The sequence below is a fragment of the Dipodomys merriami genome, unplaced genomic scaffold (assembly GCF_024711535.1).
Source record: "Dipodomys merriami isolate MVZ:Mamm:240054 unplaced genomic scaffold, mDipMer1.0.p SCAF_10, whole genome shotgun sequence".
NCBI classification, from domain to species: Eukaryota; Metazoa; Chordata; class Mammalia; order Rodentia; family Heteromyidae; genus Dipodomys; species Dipodomys merriami.
Window position 1 is genome coordinate 48130007 of NW_027202271.1, and position 19226 is coordinate 48149232.

The 19226-nt window shown below is 35.0% G+C and overlaps 1 long non-coding RNA gene across 1 annotated transcript in view; it reads left to right on the forward strand.

The window, feature by feature from the left end:
• The window catches only part of LOC138805680 (uncharacterized), a 61509-nt gene that overhangs the window by 23711 nt on the left and 18572 nt on the right, over window positions 1-19226 (forward strand). The window contains exon 5 of the long non-coding RNA XR_011365619.1: window positions 8188-8392. This is a non-coding gene — a long non-coding RNA (uncharacterized lncRNA). The remainder of the gene's footprint in view (window positions 1-8187; window positions 8393-19226) is intronic.

The following is a 19226-nucleotide window of genomic DNA, read 5'->3' on the forward strand; positions in this document are numbered from 1 at the left end:
AATAGAATGAAAGCTAATGCTTACTACTTATAAATCTATTAATAGCGTATTAAATCACTTGACATTCAGTGCTTGAGAAAGTTAAGATATATCAAATTTAGAGTCTTTTTAGATTTTTATTTGAAATCTACTGTTAGAAACCCCTGCAGTTTTCTTCCTCTAGAGGTCTTTGTTTCTAACTTTAAAAAATTGGTTGATTTTCTTAAAAGAAAAGGGTTTTGATGTTCAAAGTAACTTACCAGTAGCAACAGCCTAACATTGTATTGCGGTCATTAGAATAAATTGTCATCTTTGTGACAGCCACAGAATCTTAAGTGTACTTGATTCTTGCATACAGCTAGATTATAAAAGTTTGTATACTTATGAGTGTAATCTGGTAAAGCATTAATAGAAATTGGATTTATCTTATGCTTCTAAAGTAATACCATTCTGAGAGTATAAAGTGGAACTATATTTACCAATGTTTTTCTGGATTTTCCCAAGAATTGTACTATTCATTTGAGAGTAAATATTCATGAGTTGGGAGGCCCAGAAAATTTTTTTCAATCTTTTTTTCTTTTATTTTGTAAGTCAGACACTTGGTAAGTCACCTTGAAGAAATGGAAGCTATCAATTAATTTGTCCATACTGAAAACATTTTGACAAAAGATATGTCTACCAGACAGCATATATTCCTTCCTTTTAAAGTTGGCAATTTTGTACATAAATGGACCTTCTTTGACCATGTGGGTCTCCTGTAGGCTTGACTATGGAGGAGCAGGTGTGTGCTTCCAAAGTGTCTTTACAAGAGTCTCAGTGGGGTTTCCCTCCCATGCCTCCGCAGGAGACAGCTCATCTGTTTAATCCTTATGTTTTAGTCAACCTTTCTTATTATGCAGGCAGGGCTCTGAGGCTCAGCTGGATTTTGACTCCCCGAATGAATTGATGGGCCTTTGATCTTAACTGTGCATTGCATCTGTTTCATCTTCCTTCTTAATGCATAGTCTTCCAAACTCCTATTCTGGCTGATGTTCCTAAAAGAAATAAATAATTTTACAAACAAACAAGTAAAGATTGTCATCTAAAACTCAGGCACACACCCAAAGTTTTCATCTTGGAGATTTTTCTTTTTCTTTTTGGCATGGTAATTTTTTTAAAATCCCCAACAATCTAATATCGTTGCTCTGAAAGAGATCTCCACTCTGGAGTATTTATGTGCCTCTGAGAAGTTGTTCATATTTTGTAGGTAAGGTCAAATTTGCAAAGAAAATGATGATGGTCAGTCTTTATAACTTACAAAATCAATCATTCATAATGGCTCATTAATAGGCCACAATAACGCAAAAGATATACAACATACTTAGAAAGTCTACCAGCAAAAGATAAAATCTTAATGGGCAAATATAGATATTTTTGATAGGAGTGGAAAATTCTATGTTTCAGAGAAAACCAGAATTAGAACAACTGTTATCAAGAAACCAATCTGAGTTATAGAATACTAAAATATCATCCTTTTTCAAAATAAATATTTGAAAGGAAGGATGTATGCTTTGAAGTGATATTGGAGAAATAATTGGAGAAACAATGTAGTCTACTTACCCCTGTGAACACACAAAGATTTACAATTATTTGAACCAGAAAATGTCACATTCTTATTGAAACAACTAATCTACTATTTGAAAGAATTAGATGTCATTTTATTTTATTTTATTTTATTGTGTGTGCTAATACTGGGGCTTGAACTCAGGGTTTGGCCACTGTCCCTGAGCAATTTTGCTCAAGGCTAGCATTCTGCCACCTGAGCCACAGCTCCACTTCCAGCTTTTTGGTGGTTGATTAGAGGTAAGTGTCCCACTTTTCTCTCCTGGCCTGCTTTAAACTATAATTGTCAGATCTCTGCTTTCTGAGTAGCTAGGATTAAAGGCATGAGCCTCTGGTGCCTGGCTCAACGTATTTTATACATACCATAACTTCCAGAGAAGCAGTAACAGTTCCCAGAGTTTACACATGGCTATTTTATTTTCAAGCCCAGATATTTACATGATCACTAATAATTAGGAAATCAACTCAGTAGATACATTATAACCAGCAGTTAGAAAATAAATAAGCTAGATATTGGGGATATTAGAATGTACTACAGAGTAAGGCTAAATATTAGATCATGGACATATATTACAAATATTTTGAATGCATGTGGTACTTGGTTGTGAGGTAGATACTGTCTTTCTATGGGACTTCCATGAAAAAGAAGTCAGAAAAAAACAAAACACTGGGGCTGGAAATGTAACTCAATGTTAGATTACCTGCCTAGTGTGCATCAGGAAGGTCCTAGGTTCAATCCCCAGCACCAAACAAAAAGCAAAAGGCAAAAAAGTAAAATAAGACTTAAAAACCCAACAACACAAAGCAAAAACCAAACACTGAGCCAAATCATATAGCCGCTAGTAAGCTTTGGCCTGGGTGCTAGGATTTTGAATTTAAAGTATTATTTTCCTATATTCAGATTCTATTATTTTCTTTCAACACTTGTCCTCAAGCAAATCAGGCAAATTAGCTCTTGGTAATAGAAGATAATCATGGAAGCTTAGCAAATGCTTCCAGAATTATTACCAGCTACACCCTATCAGCTTACAGAAGGAACATCAGTTTTATTGATTAAGCCATTTAGCTTTAGGTAGTTGTATAAGGAACAAACATGAATATTTAATTGCACAAAAGAAACATACAGTTCACAGAAAGGGGATTTTGTTAATACCTCATTTTGTTGTTGGGCAAAACAGTAAATATAAATTATGACTGTATAATTGTGTATGTCAAGAAAGAAAATCAGTCATCATCTCTAAGAAAATCTTCTAGTAAAAATCATTAGAAAAGTTTTATAAAGTAAATATGATACTTCTTTTATTACAAATGATGTAATTATTAATTTTCCTCCTTTTTGTATCCCCCAGGAGTTAACATAGGGAAGAAACTATAATTTTTCTCTATTGCATACATATATTAATTTCAGAACTGAGAAATGTTTAAGTGTTACTTAGCAGAGTAAGAACACACAGGAGAGGCCTCACATAAGTAAATGGTTTAATAGCCATTGTGTCACTACCAGACGGGCCATATTTACTCTGTCACATCCATGTGGAATACAACCTTGATACTTCATCACCACTGGCATCAGTAGCCCCTTAGAGCCTGGCAGAAATATCAGGGTTAAGCTTTACCCCAGAACTACTAAATCAAACTCTGCATTTCCATAAGGTCCCCATGGATTTCATGATCATTAAAGTTTGAGAAATGCTGCTATATAAGGTAAGTGTTACCAATCGCTGGATTTCATGAATACCATTTGCTCCAAAAAAGAAACAACAACAATATGGAAAGAACCCAACAGTTCCATTACTCTGCACTGTGTTAGGACAATGTTGTGCCTGTTGATGAGAATACCCATTGGTTATCAAGTGTTTCCAAGTGTTGACCATTTGTCTAGTTCACCAATTAACTCAATTAACTGTCATCCATCTATGAATTTTGTACTGTTTTTCAGACACAGGGCAATGTTTAGCTCTAATCATTATCCCCTTGAAAATCCAGAATGACAAGCACAAATGTACCCACAATAGTATGTGTGATAATTTAGCCTTTTAAAATGAAGAAAAGCTATATACTTTGAAAGAAGAGAAAATATAACCCTTGGAAGATTTTGGTGAAGAGAGCTATTGGCATCTGTCTATGTAATGAGCAATATGTTGTCAAATTGTCTTACTTGGAAAAGTTCTGAGCCCACATCACATCTTCAACTGATCGGTTCATAAGTTTTTGTACATGCCTTCATGTACCATGGAGCATCATTTGCCCTGTTAGAAACCCTTAGCCCTTCATATCCTACTGGCAATTAGAGGGCTTACCTGCCTCTTTGAAGAGAAACATTTATGTATCGGGAACATGAGATGACCCTTACTTGGCAGGACTCTAGTATTATATTGAACATAGGACTACAGTTTGTTTCTCTCATACTGAACGTGTGTATGTGTGTGGGGGTGGGGGTGTGCATATGCTTACATGAGTACCAGTCCTGGGGCTTGAAATCAGGGCCTGGGCACTGTCCCAGAGTTATTGTGCTGAAAGCTAGTGCTCTACCACTTGAGCTACATTTCCACTTCCTTTTTATGTGGTTAATTGACATTAAGAGTGTCACAGACTTTCCTGCCCTGGCTGGCTTGAACTTCTTTGGTGCTCAGCCTCCTGAGTAGCTAGGATTATAGGCATCAGCCACCAGTGCCATGCCTGAGTTAAAATATTTCAAAGGAAAACCTCCTTTGAGAAAGGAGATGCTGCAGGCATGTCAATATTCTGGACAGTTACTGAGTGAGGAAAGTTTACTTCCCTAAAAAATACCATTGAAAGTAGCATGAAGATGAAAAGTAGGTGTAAAAGCTCGCAGGGTCACATTATGATAGCATAGGCTGTGCACACTGCTGAACTCTCAATTGTGTCCATAAGGGTGACAACATGAGGAAATTCTACAGCATTCTATAAAGAGACTAAAGTGAACTGCCCGTTTGAGTAGGTGTATTTCATTTTTTAAATTTATTTTTTGGTCAGTCTTGGGTCTGAATCCTGGGCCTGGGCGCTGTCCCTCAGCTCTTCTGCTCAAGGCTAGCACTCTACCACTTGAGCCACAGTGCCATTTCTGGCTTTTTCTGCTTATGTGGTGCTGAGGAATCGAACCCAGGGCCTCATGCATGCAAGGCAAGCACTCTACCACTGAGCCACCTTCTCAGCTCTTACATTTTTTTTAAATGTTGGTAAGTGTGTTAGTGTTTTATAATGAGAATTATGTATATAATGTAACTGAAGAGGATATATTGTGGAGAATAATTTGTTCTCCTCTCCTGTGACCAGGGCCCAAGTTTACTTACTGTTGGGAACCTATGGAGCAATTCTTCATGTAGTCTTTAAGAGATACACTCCAAATATATCCTTATAAAACAAAAGGATACTATACAATGCCTATAGCTCAGAGCCTTTGTTTCTCTTAAACTGTGTCATAGAATTATTTCCTGTCAGCACTTCTTAATTTATTTTATTGATTTCATGGTACATCCATGGGGATATAAAATACTTCTCTAATTGGCTTTTTTTTAAGGTGATATTATCTTTTACCATTGTAAATAGTGCTGTACTTAGGGTTCTTGTTCATATATTATCAAGCAAACATGCATGCATCTATATATAGATGTAGGCATTCCTGGATCTTTATGTTAAAAATTCTGCTTGACTGAAGATAGTGATACAATGGTGAAAAATAGCAAAGAAGGGAGGACAGAAATGATTAGATACACCACTATAGGGCAAGTATTGTGTGAATAGACATCCAACTCTTTTCTTATTTTTTTATTTTTTAATTTAATTTTATTGTCAAGATGTTGTGCAGAAGGGTTACAGTTACATAAGTAAGGTAGTGATTACATTTCTTGTCTAACTTGTTACCCCTCCCTCATTTTCTCCCTCTCTCCCTCCCCTTATCCACCCCCGAGTTGTACAGTTCATTTCCCACATATTGTCTTGTGAGTATCGCTGTTGCATAGGTTCCCACTTTGTCCGTTGTCTCATCATTCTGTTGTTCCTCTTCCCTTCCCTAGTCACATAAACGTATATACAATACCCAGGGTACCAACTGTTCTTTTTTTCCCCCTTTTTTGTTGGTTGAGGGACTTGAACTCAAGCCCTGGCATTGTTCCCAACCTCTTTTTGGTCAAGGCTAGTGCTCTACTACTTTGAACCACAGCACCACTTCCAGTTTTCTGGTGGTTCATTGGAGATAAGAGTCTCATGGACTTTCCTGCCCAGGCTGGCTTTGAACCATGATCCTCAGATCTCAGCCTCCTGAGTAGCTAGGATGACAGGCGTGAGCCACAGACACTCAGCTGACATTCAACTCATTTCTCTCTGAGGAAGCTATTCTTGCTGGCTATGAGGAAGATATTATTATTGTTATTACTGTAATTAGTGATCTGAGAAAGACAGGATTTGAATCCATCCAAGAAGCTGACTCTGTGCCCTTTGCTGAGCCAAGTGATTCTATTGCAACTTTTGGTTGTGATGGACCATTGATTGAATACCTACTATGTGTTAAGTAGCTAACTTGTATTATTTACAGTTCTCACAATAGTATTACATGATGGTATTGTTTAATAGTTGTAATGAAGTCTGATAACTTACCCAAAGTCTCAAAGCTAATAAAGTTAGAAGCTAGGAATGAAAGAGAGTCTGAGTGTCTGATTTGTGATGGGAGGCCCAAAAGAGAAGGGAATTTCTAGCATTTACTTCTACATCTGCATCCACCTGGTTCTGCATACTTTAGTCCCTAAAAGTACAGTATAACTATACTTTATATACTATGTATCCTATGTTAATTATAAGTCATTAGATCTGATTTAAAATATTCTGGAAGATGATTGTAGTTTCATTTTATATAGGGGGCTTAAACATCTTCAGAGTTTAATATCAAGAGTGTTTTGGAAGCAATACTCCCACGAATAAGACTGAAGGATGACTAAATTTCCTCCAGATTTTTTTCAAATGTGCGCCACCATCCACATATGTACATTTTCATATTCTTTTTTTTCATTCAACACAGTCATGAGGAATTCATTTTTTTCAAAGCTTCCTCCTTATTAGATGATTGCATATGAATAATTGCCAAAGTGTTTATTCATATATTTCTGTTCATTTCCTCTTATAAATTCTACTGCAATGAAAAACATTGTAGATGTAGCATATTTTATTCTCTTTGAATTTCCTAGGAGACTATTCCTTTCCAGGCAAAGTCAAACTCATTTGATGCATTTCCACTTCCTGGGTTAGAATCATTTTCACCAGAGCATTCTTTAAACATTCACATGGGGTTCTTTAAAGAAATGTCTGCTTTCTTTTTTTTAAGATTGGTTTTTCCAGTATTTCCAAAACATAGTTTTGAGTGAGTGTATGAATAATTAGTATCTAATAGTGAATGCAAAGCCTAATGAGTGAATTTTGGATTCTTTCATTTGAAAGTAGTTAAACTGGATTTGGAAGATGATGATATATGCAGCAAAGGTGTTTATTCTGTATCAGAACACATTTCTTGAGTAACTACTATGTGCTGGGTCCCAGAGAAGTTGCCAAAGCTATGATAGTAAATTTGATGGAAACAGCTCACTTCCAAACAAAGCAATACTGAAAGTGGTCATCAAAGATTCTTTGTCCTTGACGCTGCCACAAGGAACTCAATCCTCTGACATTTCCAACTTCTTTGTTCTTTTGCTTTTATGGAATCTGACTCATTTAAAAATACCATCCCGAGAGGTGAAGATGAAAGAGTATTTCACCCTCAAAGAGATATCCAAATCGGTATACACCTAGTATGTACAATTTCTAAGAATTCCTGAAATCTTATTTTCCCCTTCTCATCAGTTTCTAGGTGGGATTTAGAAACCTGTTTTTCTTCCCCAACTGAGAATAGCATCTTGTTCCAATTGCATATGCTTAGGTTGTATAAAGAAATATTTCTACATTTATCTTCTCACGTTTTTAGATTAAATAAACCAAGTATGGGGAGTAGGAACACTTTGTTGCTGAAATGACATCAGAGGAAAAAGGGGTGGGCAGAGATGACTTGGCAGTGTTAGAATCCGGCTTCCACATCTGACTTGGGCTACCTAGCTATTAATCTAGATCCTCCAGATAACAGAACATTCATAAACGTTACTAAGGCAGCGCAGAGGTAAGCAAGGTAGTAAGAGGACACCTGACAAAGGAACTGATTTTTTTTTTAACCTCTTCTTGGAATTCTAACATACAGTGGGGTTGGAGTTGCTATTGAAATTTTTCTCATAACCTTTCTGTCTGAACTCAAAACCCTAGGAACTACATGTCTTGGATCTGAATGTGTTCTTGGTCCCAAATCAATCTTGTCACTCCTCGGAAAGCAATGCAAGATAATAAGTAATATTCACCTGATTGCTTTCCTGCTCTGAGACAGCTAGTGACGTGTGTCTTCCTGATAAGCAGGAGTTGCAGATGTGAGGCAGGATACAGTGGAGCTGGGAGCTCTCAGAATCTCAATTTGACAGTCGTGGCTGAGGAGAGGGTCAGCGGGGATAGAAAGGAACAAAATTTATCTGCTCTGGTTGCAATGATTAGATGTCTCTTTGTCTGGCTTCCTTACAGTGGGTGACTGATTTTACCGGGCCAGCTGACTAATATTATAATTAACAAAGTTTGCTACATCTGTAAAGTTTAATCGAAAAATTTACCGGTGATTTGATGGCATTGTCACAAAAATCACAAGAGACCAGGAGCCTCTTCTTATTCAAGGTGGAGCGGCAAAGCAGTGTGGGCATGATGAAAAACTGTGTACTTGTTCAACCAAAAGGTATGTTTCTTTTTTAATGCCATTGTGTTTTAAATGGAGAGTTTTGTTTGATGGTTGGTTGTTTTGTATTTCATGATAGAAATGATTTCATTAAAAAGATCCGTAAATATTTTTTGAGCATTTACACAGCTTTTGATTTTCTTGTTTTTTTTTTTTTTCCTTCTAAAACTCCAGAGATGCAGAAATGTATTAAATAGATTTTGATACTGGATCGGAATATAGAGCAATCATTTCCCCATAGCTATTGATAAGGATTCAATAGCTAATATTTACTAGTTTTCAGAATAATTACTTGAGAGCAAACATCAGTTGAACATTTGTATTGTATAGAATTGGATTTATTTTGCGCAACAAGGTAAAAGGTGTTTTGCTTGAATCTGTTTAAACCCATTTGCAGGAAAGAAAAAGAAGAAAGTACAGTTACAGAATACACACACACACACACACACACACACACACACACACACATAGTTTTTTTTCAAGATGTCTTCAAAGTGAGAGAAAAAAGGGACTGAAATACTGACTTAAATCACATAAAGTAATTGGAGATTTTTTTTTACATTTATAAGAGTATGTCTTTAAAAGATATGGTATTTTCCAATGGTAGTCTGCCATCTACACTTGTATTTTCATTGTTATTTGCTTTGCTTGATTGAATATGCAAGCTTTAGGTCTTTCCTGAATGGTAGTATTCATATATTGCTAATTAATGAGTATAGAGATTACAGAGGAAAGACTCAGGGCTTCTTGCAAGTGCTTGTGTACTTCAGCCCTAAAGAGAAAAAGGGTCTTAAAAACATATAGATGGCAAGTTTGAGTTATGTATGCTATGTCATGCTGGTATAAAATCATGATGACTAATTTACAGAATAACTGAGACAAATATTAACATTCTTTTTCTTTAACTTCTGTGTACATTCAGACCAGAATATCAAATCAAAAAAAGAAAAAACCCAAACAAACAATTTTTCTTTTTCACGTTCTTATTGTCTTTTGTGGTAATGGCAGTTTTTAAACTTTATACATGAATGCTTTTAAAATAAGTTAGTTCCTAACATATGTACATGAATAAGACTATTGAAACTTTTTTATGTTTCCCCCCCTAACCACGGCAGGCTGGATGTTCCCAATATAGTGACTTAAAATTTTAACAATCAAATGTCATATTCTCAAATAAAAACAAGTCATTCTTTTATGGAATAATGAGATCTGAAACCTTTAGGTATTCAGATAATTCTAAACACTATCAGAATTTGGGTGTAATTTGATTGACAATTTCTCCAGTCTTTGCTAAAATCTAATGGTGCTGATTAGAAAAGCTACATGTGGAGGTTTTGTTCATTATTTTATTGTGCTCTGAACAACTTTTCAGAGAAAAATTGTAGTCTTATAGTAGAGATAATTTTTATTCATTTCCACCTGGTATCTGGCACCTAACTGGCACTCAATATTTATTTGGATGAATGAGTTAATGAATATGTTTCTACTTTTATTCAAATATAACATTACCTAACATTGACTTTGCCTGCATTAATCAAGGTGAATATAGACAAACAGATGAATGGCGTATGGAGGATTAAATTCCTACATTTTAGTTGTCTTAACCTAAACCTCCATGACATTTTGTGTAATTGGGACTTGGTAGTGGAGTATCAAAGGTCTATGACAATTACAGGGTCAGCTGATAACCTCTTATTTTTTTTTTATTTTCAAAAAAAATCCCCCCAGAATTATCTCCTGAGATGTATAGAAATGAACTCTTATCAGAATTTCAAAGGAATTAATATTTCTGGTAAAATGGGCTAATATAAAGAGTTGGAAGATTAGTGATGCATAATGAATAAAATGCATTCTTTCACATGGAAATAAGAGTATAATAAATGTCCTGCAGGTGATTGGGGCTGTTGCAATTTTATTGAAGATTAAAGTTTGATTGACCTTTATTGGGGCAATTAACCTTTCTGAAATTAAAAGCCAGATCTGAATTAGTCTGTCCCATTTAAATGCAAACATCTACTAGGTTTTATGTCAATCAAGTAATTATAATAATAATAATAACCTATTTTATTTTTCATTTGTTTGCATATTTAAGTGCTATTTTGCTTGGGAGGGAACATAGCAATGTTCTCTTGGCAGAGAATCTAGAAATAATATATCTGTAATAATGTTTGGAGAGTGAACTATGTGTCTAATGTTTGTCCAAGTTCTATTCTCCCTGCTACATAGCAACAAAACCATCATCATGACAAAGGCATGGAATACAATAACCTTTCTGTCCAAGTAATAAAAGTATACTCCCTAAAGCAAGATGATCAAGATGTCCTGAGTAGCAATGGCATCTGTCATCCAATATGAATGAGCTAAACTGCATATTTTACCCATGTTAACCTATAGAACGGCTCCTGAAAGCGCATGCTTTGTGGTACACTTGTTTAGAAAAGTTGCCGATTTATCCTGTCTACAATTCCATTCCCCACAACATCTGATGGTCTTGGGGTAGTGGGGCAGGTGTGGGTGGGGGGGAGAAGGAGGAACTCAGTATCTTCATTAAGTTTGAAAATGTTACATGAGAAGCCAGTTAATTGTTTGTCATGCCATCTAATGGTTTAACTTTATTGTTCTTCCTTTAATTTTCTTGAAGTGTTTTTAAAAGTTTGTATTCAGATTGTTTCAAAACCCTGTTTTCTTTTTTAATATCATTATTATTATTATTATTGTTAGCCAGTGAATCTTTTTAGTTTTAGGTCCAGTCACACAGTGAATGTGTCTTCCTTTTATGTGTCTGTGAACTATTAAAATGGTAATAAAGATTTTCTTCATTCCATACCTAATTTACCTCTTTCTCTTTTCATCAAAGAATTTACTCTGAATGTGTCAGGGTAGAAAAGTCTAAGGCATTATAGTGTAGAAATTAAGAAGCCTGAGGTGCTGTAGTTTATTTTTGCACAAGCTTTTCATGTATGCTTTTAACATCCTTCTGAAAGAAGGCTTGCTTCTACCATAAGAGCTCTGAAGAAAGTTAAAGATGAAACACATGTGTGAGACACACAGAGATTATTCCATTGGCAAAGTGACTCTGATTTCCTCTAGAGAGTTGGATAATACCTTGAAGCAGAGATTAATAACATGTTTAACTAAGATCTGTTTGCTGTAAGGATCATTTCCTAATTCTTCATTGTGAGATAAATATTCATCATGAATTATAAACAAGTATGTCCTTCTGTAACTTTTCTGATGAAGTGTAGATTCTGAGCTTTAATTCTGGTGCCATGGGTTGTCAACCTTTAAAGAATTCAATTGTCCCTGGTAATACTTGTTTCCTATTGTAGATAATCCTTGCTAAAAAGTAAATATGACTGCTATATAAATCCATAAAATACACACTACTAATTCTTCAGCTGTAATTCAAAGATCATCTCTAATTTAGAATAATCTTATTTGACCACTTATGAAAATTAATGAAAATAAATTTAAGTATTCATACTTGTTGCCATTACAATAATATTCTCTAAGCATGAAAAGTTTATGTGCCAAATTACAGATAAGATCTTTATATTGTTATTAATGATCAGTAGTCCTTTTCAAAAAAGGGAAACATTGCTCAAGAATGTGGAATTCATATTGTCTTAGTAGAGAAAAAGTGTTAATGAAAAACCAAAAGAAAATAAGATCATATTTTCTAAGTCTTAAATCCAATTATTTGTTTTGCTTTAGTGTACCTCAAAGACATTTTTATTTCTTGTGTTCTCTTGGATTTCTGGCATTCAGTTCCTCTTTAATTCATCCAGGCCCAGCCCTGACATTTTCACTTGTAGTTATACAGTAATATCCTTTGCCAGAAACAAGCCATCATTAATCCATTTGATAGTTTTAAGGACTACCTACTTGAGCTGGAGTCCTTGTATTTAAAAAAGCGGACTTCTAAAAATAATGACTAATGATGTCATTTTAGCCACTGTATATTGTTTTAGTCATTGTGTATTATGAGTCAGCAACTTAATTTCACAAAAGTTTAGATTAAGACTTTTACAAGCAATTTTATTTTATTAAACAAAGGCAAGCTAATAAGTGGCAGATTTAAGAATTTCCAGTGTTTTCAGGATAAGAAAGTAGACACCTAAGCATTTTTTAAGATGTCACTCTCTAACAGACATTAATCCTAGAACAAAATAATTCATTAGTAACCATGAGGGAATTATTTCCCATAATTTGTCCAAAAATATTATAAAAATGACTCTATAAATGTTAATTTTCCTAATGCCATCCCACTCCCTTTCTACATTAATGGGAGAGCTAAGTTTCGTAACTAGTTTTCAACTAAGTCAGGAGGTAACCTCATGCTATGTAACAGTACTACAAGGTGTACTTGATATATTCTATGCAATTGGTGTTAAAATCGTTACATTGATTCTATGCATTATAGTGCTCATTTGTCACCTTTTGGAGATTTGTTTTAAGACCCTATGATCTCCAAACACACATATCCTTATATATAACACATATATAAAACATACATATCCTGTATATAAAATGTCATTCTGTTTGCATAAAAAGCTACACATATCCTATAGACTCTAATCATCTCTAGATTATTTACAATACCTGTGGAGAATGACATAAATATTTTGTACATAGTTTGAAAATCCCTGTCTGTAAAACCTCAAAAGGATAGAGGCCTTTAAAGTACTTTCAGCATTAACATTTTCTGACTGATGTGTATGTACTCAGGCTCAACAGGTTTTTCTGGAGCCTTTTCCTAAATTCTGTGTAACCCCCATGACTCAGTGAATAGTTCTATGAGCCACATTTTATAAATCAGAAATTAGAACTTTGGGAAAATTTTTTCCTAAGTTAAACATTTAGTCAGTAGATCAGTCAGAGTGGAAGCTGCTAGCAATTCAAGCCTTCCTTCACTAAGACTGGTGCCATATCTATAGAATTTCTCCTTGCTAAACCTACTGACTACAAGATCCAGAGTCTTGGAAAATGGAATTTACTGCAGCTCACGAACTACAGTGAAAGAATTAGCCCTCTCCCAGTTCACTCTGGTGGAGGAAGTAAGAAATGTTTAGGGTATCTTAGATTATTCATGGATATACTCATGCAATAAACTTCATTTACTTGGCTCATTTCACTGAGGTCAGAAATTCTAAAATTTTTAATCATTGAGTTTATTGAAAATCAGTCCCTGAGCACTTTAAAAATTGTCTTTAAAATGTTAGTGCTTACTTCCCTTTCATTTAAAATTCATAAATAATTCTGCTTAACAGACTCATAAAGTCACAAGTGTCTTTGACTCACATCACCCAATTTCATTGGTGTGATTAACTTGACAACCCACTGATAAATGTGCCTTCAAATTTCTTATTTCCTGCTCTTGAAATTGTGTTTCAAGCACAGCATCTGTTAGGTTTTTATGCCACAGGAAATCATCCAGTTGCATTTACAGGATACGTAGAAAACACTTTTGATAAATACTAAAAAAAAAAAAAAAAGAAACTTAAATTATATGTGAGAAAAAGATAGCATGCTAAAATCTCATCCCCCTGATATATTATGGTAACAAAACAATGATCAGGATTTAGATATTTTTTAAAAAAAGAACCTCTTCAAAATTAGCTCAGGAAGCTCCAAAGTTGGGAATCACTTCTTTTTTAATATTTATTTTTTTATTTTTTAAATTTAGTTTTATTGTCAAGGTGATATACTGAGGGTTACAGTTACATACGTAAGGTAGTAAGTACCTTTCTTGTCAAACATGTTATCCCCTCCCTTTTTTTCTCCCACTTTCCCTCCTCTTAAAGTTGTTTCTGTTGGTTTGTAAATGCTCTTAAGTTGGCTCGCAGGAATCTAATTGAAGTTCTCTCTGCGTCTACCCATAGAGCTTTTAGGAAGGTCCCAATAAATGTGAGGTATCAAAGGAATATTTGTTAAATAGGATTGAAGGTGATTATTACCATTAACATAAAGCTAGGGACACTGAACCCAATACTTTGGTTTAAAAAAAAAGTGTTTTTATTAAGAAATAAATCTCAACTTTAGAGTCTGAGCATAGAAAGAAGTTTAGACAGATGATGGATAGATAGGAAGACAGACAGACAATAGACAGATTCCTTTGAAGTTGTTCCCACCTCTGTTTTACAATGCTTTAAAAATTGGTCCAGTTTTCCCTTCACTGTAACCTTGACTTTATACCAAAATAGTCCCCTCTCATTGAACTTGTTAGCCATTGGTTAGCCACTTACTACTTACCAAAATTAAATTACTTCTCTACACAGTATATTTAGGCAAAATTATCAGTGTAGTTTATGTTTGACATGAGACGAAAGAAACAATCCACATACCCATTTAAAACAGATTTAGATTAAATATCAATTAAAGAGCACTGCGTATCAGAGTATTTTCAGGAAAAAATAAGAAGATACTATTACAATTCTGAATACAAAAGAGCATACTTTTAAGTATGTAAAGAGACCTACTGAGGGAGACTTGCTGAAGAGATGTTAGGCAAGAAGAAAGAATGAGCTTGACCAACTGCCCTCCTAATTACAGAAATACTTGAGAATTCATTAACCATTTGAGTCTTGCGTGATGACGATTAAACTCTTAGGCAGATGTGAATCAACGTTACTATACGGAAACATTGAGGAAAACACTTATGAATAAAGTTGATCCAACTTCTGAACATACAGACCAATTAAGACTGAGGTTTAATTTAGGGATTTTATTCTGTGGGCATGATGTATACATTAATGGTGATTTCTCTCCCCTCTACCATTCCCCATCTTCATAAACAAAATGAGATTTTTATGTATTGACATATTACTGAAGAATCTCGATTTTCTTCCAGAATTACACAATTTTTGCATAAATGTGCCTAATTACCTGAATTCAGTTTTGATTAGCAGTGTTAATTGACGCAGCTGTGGTTGGTATCTGTTTACCTAAATTACCATGTGCAAACAGCAATATGTCTGAAAGTGAATATGCTAAACTGAAAATACTAATTAGCTAAGACAGATTGTTATTCAAGTCACATTGTGGAGCTTTCTAATGAAAGCCTGATGTGTCAGGGTTTTATGATATTCAGACAGAAATGTCTATATTACATATGATTTCTAAATTTAATTCATCAGAACAGATGGGATGTCAGCCAGGGTTCTTTTGCCTTATTCCGTTATTAATGTGAATATTTTACTCAACTAAGGCTATATTCATATGTTTTGGGGAAGAAACCCATTGTGTGCTTTGACAATGTGCCAATGCTGTACTTATAGTCTCATCTATTTATATTGACCAGCATAGTCACAGATTAGGATCCATCTACCATCCCAAAGATGAAGATAAATAAGCCCTCTTGCAAGTTTAATTGCATCAGCTGGTGAATTTTATAGCAGGAGGGTTAAACAGCTTATGAGAACGAATATTTTGTGTTTATATCAAAAAGAATAAAAACAGATTATCACTGTAAGGATTTGATCCCAGGATTCTTAAAAACCATTGAACCTTCCCTGGGGTTGAAAAGGTGAGTGATGAGTCCCTTTAGCTTGCCTCTCATCTGATCATCATTTTAAAGTAGTGCTTCCTTTCAAGTGTCTGATTTGAAATATTACAGCCTTTTTTGTGTGTCTTTGTTTCCCATTACCTTTGTCCTAATATATGACCTGCTTTGCTTAAGGATTCTCTCCAAAGAAAGGATTAATCTTTTCTTTAAAAACTAAACAAGACAAGACAAACCATCTGCTGTGTGTGGCACTCAGCACTCGTTAATGGTACTGTAACTCTGAGGTACCCAAGGATTGCAGTACCAATCATGTATGTTACATAGCAAGGAGGTAATGGGCATCTTCCCTCCCCCAAGAGGCTAACTAACTGTGCTTAATGCATAATGAGTCTCCTCTTCCCAAAGGCGGTGAAGATAAGGGCCTCTTGACTCAACTGCAAGGGCTTAAGATCCCCTATTAGATATTTTAAGATGCCAGGAGCAAAATGGGGGGTAATTTTCATGATGCAAATTTGAGCATAATTATAGTTTGGCATATTTAATTTAGTTTTAAGTGAGAATTATAATTACCAAAATTTTTAATTATTTCAATTATGCTAATTTCTACCCCCAAAGTTTTGTGTCATGTGGATTCTCTAAGATAAGTTGAGTTGTAGCAGAATTACCATGGTGTCTAATAGGAAATTTGAGGACTTTGAGACAATGACTCTGCTCTGTTGCTCTGTTTTACTATGGAAAATGTGAACGTCTTGTTAATTAGCCCAGGATAGCAGAAAGTGCTTGAATAAATAACTAGGGGAGAGAAAGGACAATTTGAATTAAACGCTTGAGCCATTTGTATTCCATTCACTGTATCCTTATCAATGGTAAAATATTATTACTCTTTGCTATCTAATTAATGAAGTTAATATCAGTATTTTAAAAAATAACATCCATATGCTTCAGTGGTGATCATTTAATAGCAAACTTTTAGAAAAAAAATTTAAGTCTCCTTCAAAATTATCTTGCCTATGATGATCATTTTAGCTTCATTCCTTCCAAAGTTACCTATAGGTAAGTTTATATATTTTTTAGATGAAAACTTATGTTTTCATTGCCTAGTAGCTAAAAAAGTTCAAGAGTTCAGGTTTATGTATTCGACGTGTGGTGTGTGTGTGTGTGTGTGTGTGTGTGTGTGTCTGTGTGTGTGTGTCTGTGTGTCTGTGTGTCTGTGTCTGTGTGTCTGTGTGTCTGTGTCTGTCTGTGTGCAGATCACCCAAGCAGAGTTCAATTTGGATACTGGAAGGGGCCAACTAGGTTGATTGTCTAGTATATTTACTTTCTATATTTCTGGGTTCTCTAAAGAAACTGCTAGAAACCCTGTCAGCTTTTAGGACAAGGACAAAGGAAGCAAAATCCTCTACAAAACCGACGGCTGTTTTACACAGAGCAGTATCTGGGTATTCTTTGCTTATTGTGTGATCATCTAAATATTTCAGTAAAAGTTCTATTGTTGTTGTTTTGTCTCCACATTCGATGTGACCTTGTATGAGACTCTGTTCAAGGAATATGTTTTTAAGAGTAACCTTTAAATGAGAAAGCAGGTCAGGGACGTCAAATCAGAAGTGGAATTAGGGAATTTTTTTATCAGACTTTGCAATGAATTGTCTTGAGGCAAATCTCTTAACTTCGGTGTGCAAATTAGTTAATTTTAAGAATAAATATAGCTATCTCTCTGACTTATTAAGGATTTATCAGTTATGCCCAAGGTTCAACTGATCTGCAAATGAGGTGTATGAATCTTTTCTTTGAACTCTAATTGGCCTGTGGAGGAGGCAGGTCTGGTGGAGTTAAAGGCTGAAAGGACTTAATCCTTTGAAGAAATTTTGATTTCGTTTTAATACATCTAAGTATTGCTAATGCATTCAAAGATTAATTTTACCCTCACCACTTCATGTGTTCTGACTTCCTTTCTAAAGGATAGACTGTAGGTTCCCTGAGGGGAATCTCTGCCATTCTGCTAAGCCTTTCCCCTGCCCTTCACAATGCTTTATTTCTAAGAGGTGACATGCACACAGTAGGTACATTATGATGTATGCATAGTAGGCACTCAATGTGCCTCCCTCTCTCCCCAGTGTGAAGAGCTGCCAATGAATTAAAAACCATTAATCCTCTCTGTAATGCTTAGTAGTTATATTACAGGATATGCTACATTACCTAACCCAGGGACCATAAACCCTGTGAGGACATTAAACATCTTTTAAAGTTTCTGGTTATGGTGAGAAAGCAGCAATTTTTTTTTATTAGCTTGTATTCTGCCAAAGGAACTCTCATATTTCACAAAGGATGAGATTCATTTGGACATTTTTTTCTGAAAAGAATTGCATATGCTAGACTTCAAGTACATTTCAAGTGAATGGGATTTGAACTGTAAGTGTAGCTTTGTCCATAGACTGACTTAACTTCAGGTTTTCCCTTGGATTTTTGCTGGCAATGTAACTTTGGGACATTTTCTTAATTCTTTTGGGCCTTAGTCATCTGCACAAGAGAGATAATAATATTTTTTTTAGGGCACTGAAAAGGTGAGTGAATTTCATAATGGACACAAACCCTTTAACCCAGCACCTAGCACCGAATTGAAAGGAAACAGTAGTTGTCTGTGCTACACAAAATACTTAGCGCGGGGATAGAACTAGAGGTAATTGGAGAATAATTTTAAAACCAGTATTATTTACTTCCTTAAACTTTTAAGCATTAAACTTGTGTGTATATGTATGCAGATGCCCCATTTGCACTAGCTCTTTCTCTGTATATGTTGTGTGTGTGTTTACATATATTGAAAGATAAAACACCTAGCTTCCTGAAAGTTATATGATACATGAGCTTCTGACTTCCTTCTTTGGTGACAATTTTTGACATCTATCTAACACATCTTACACATCGTCGCTCAACAATCCATCTGTACACATCACTCTATGTGATTTCACAGGAAAAAGACAGGATGAGTCATATGACATTCCTATTTATAAATGGGGTGCATAGTGACTTACTGAAGGTCTTTACTGCAGTGAGGAGCAGAGAATAATAGAGGAGACTATTCTTGGAGTCTTTTCCTAGACCATTTGAAAAAAAAAGAAGCAGTAGCACCTACTAAGGCTCTTTTTCCATGTTATATAGGCAAACAGAGGAATGTTCTATGTAAATAGTACTGCATCTGATTATAAGGTTAGGGATGATTATGTTGGAAAATCTGGAGCATTTATCTAGGTTTTGATAGATGTAAAGATACTTTCTCTTTTATCCACACTTATTGGAGACATGCTGACTCATTACATTGCTTACAATAGTCAA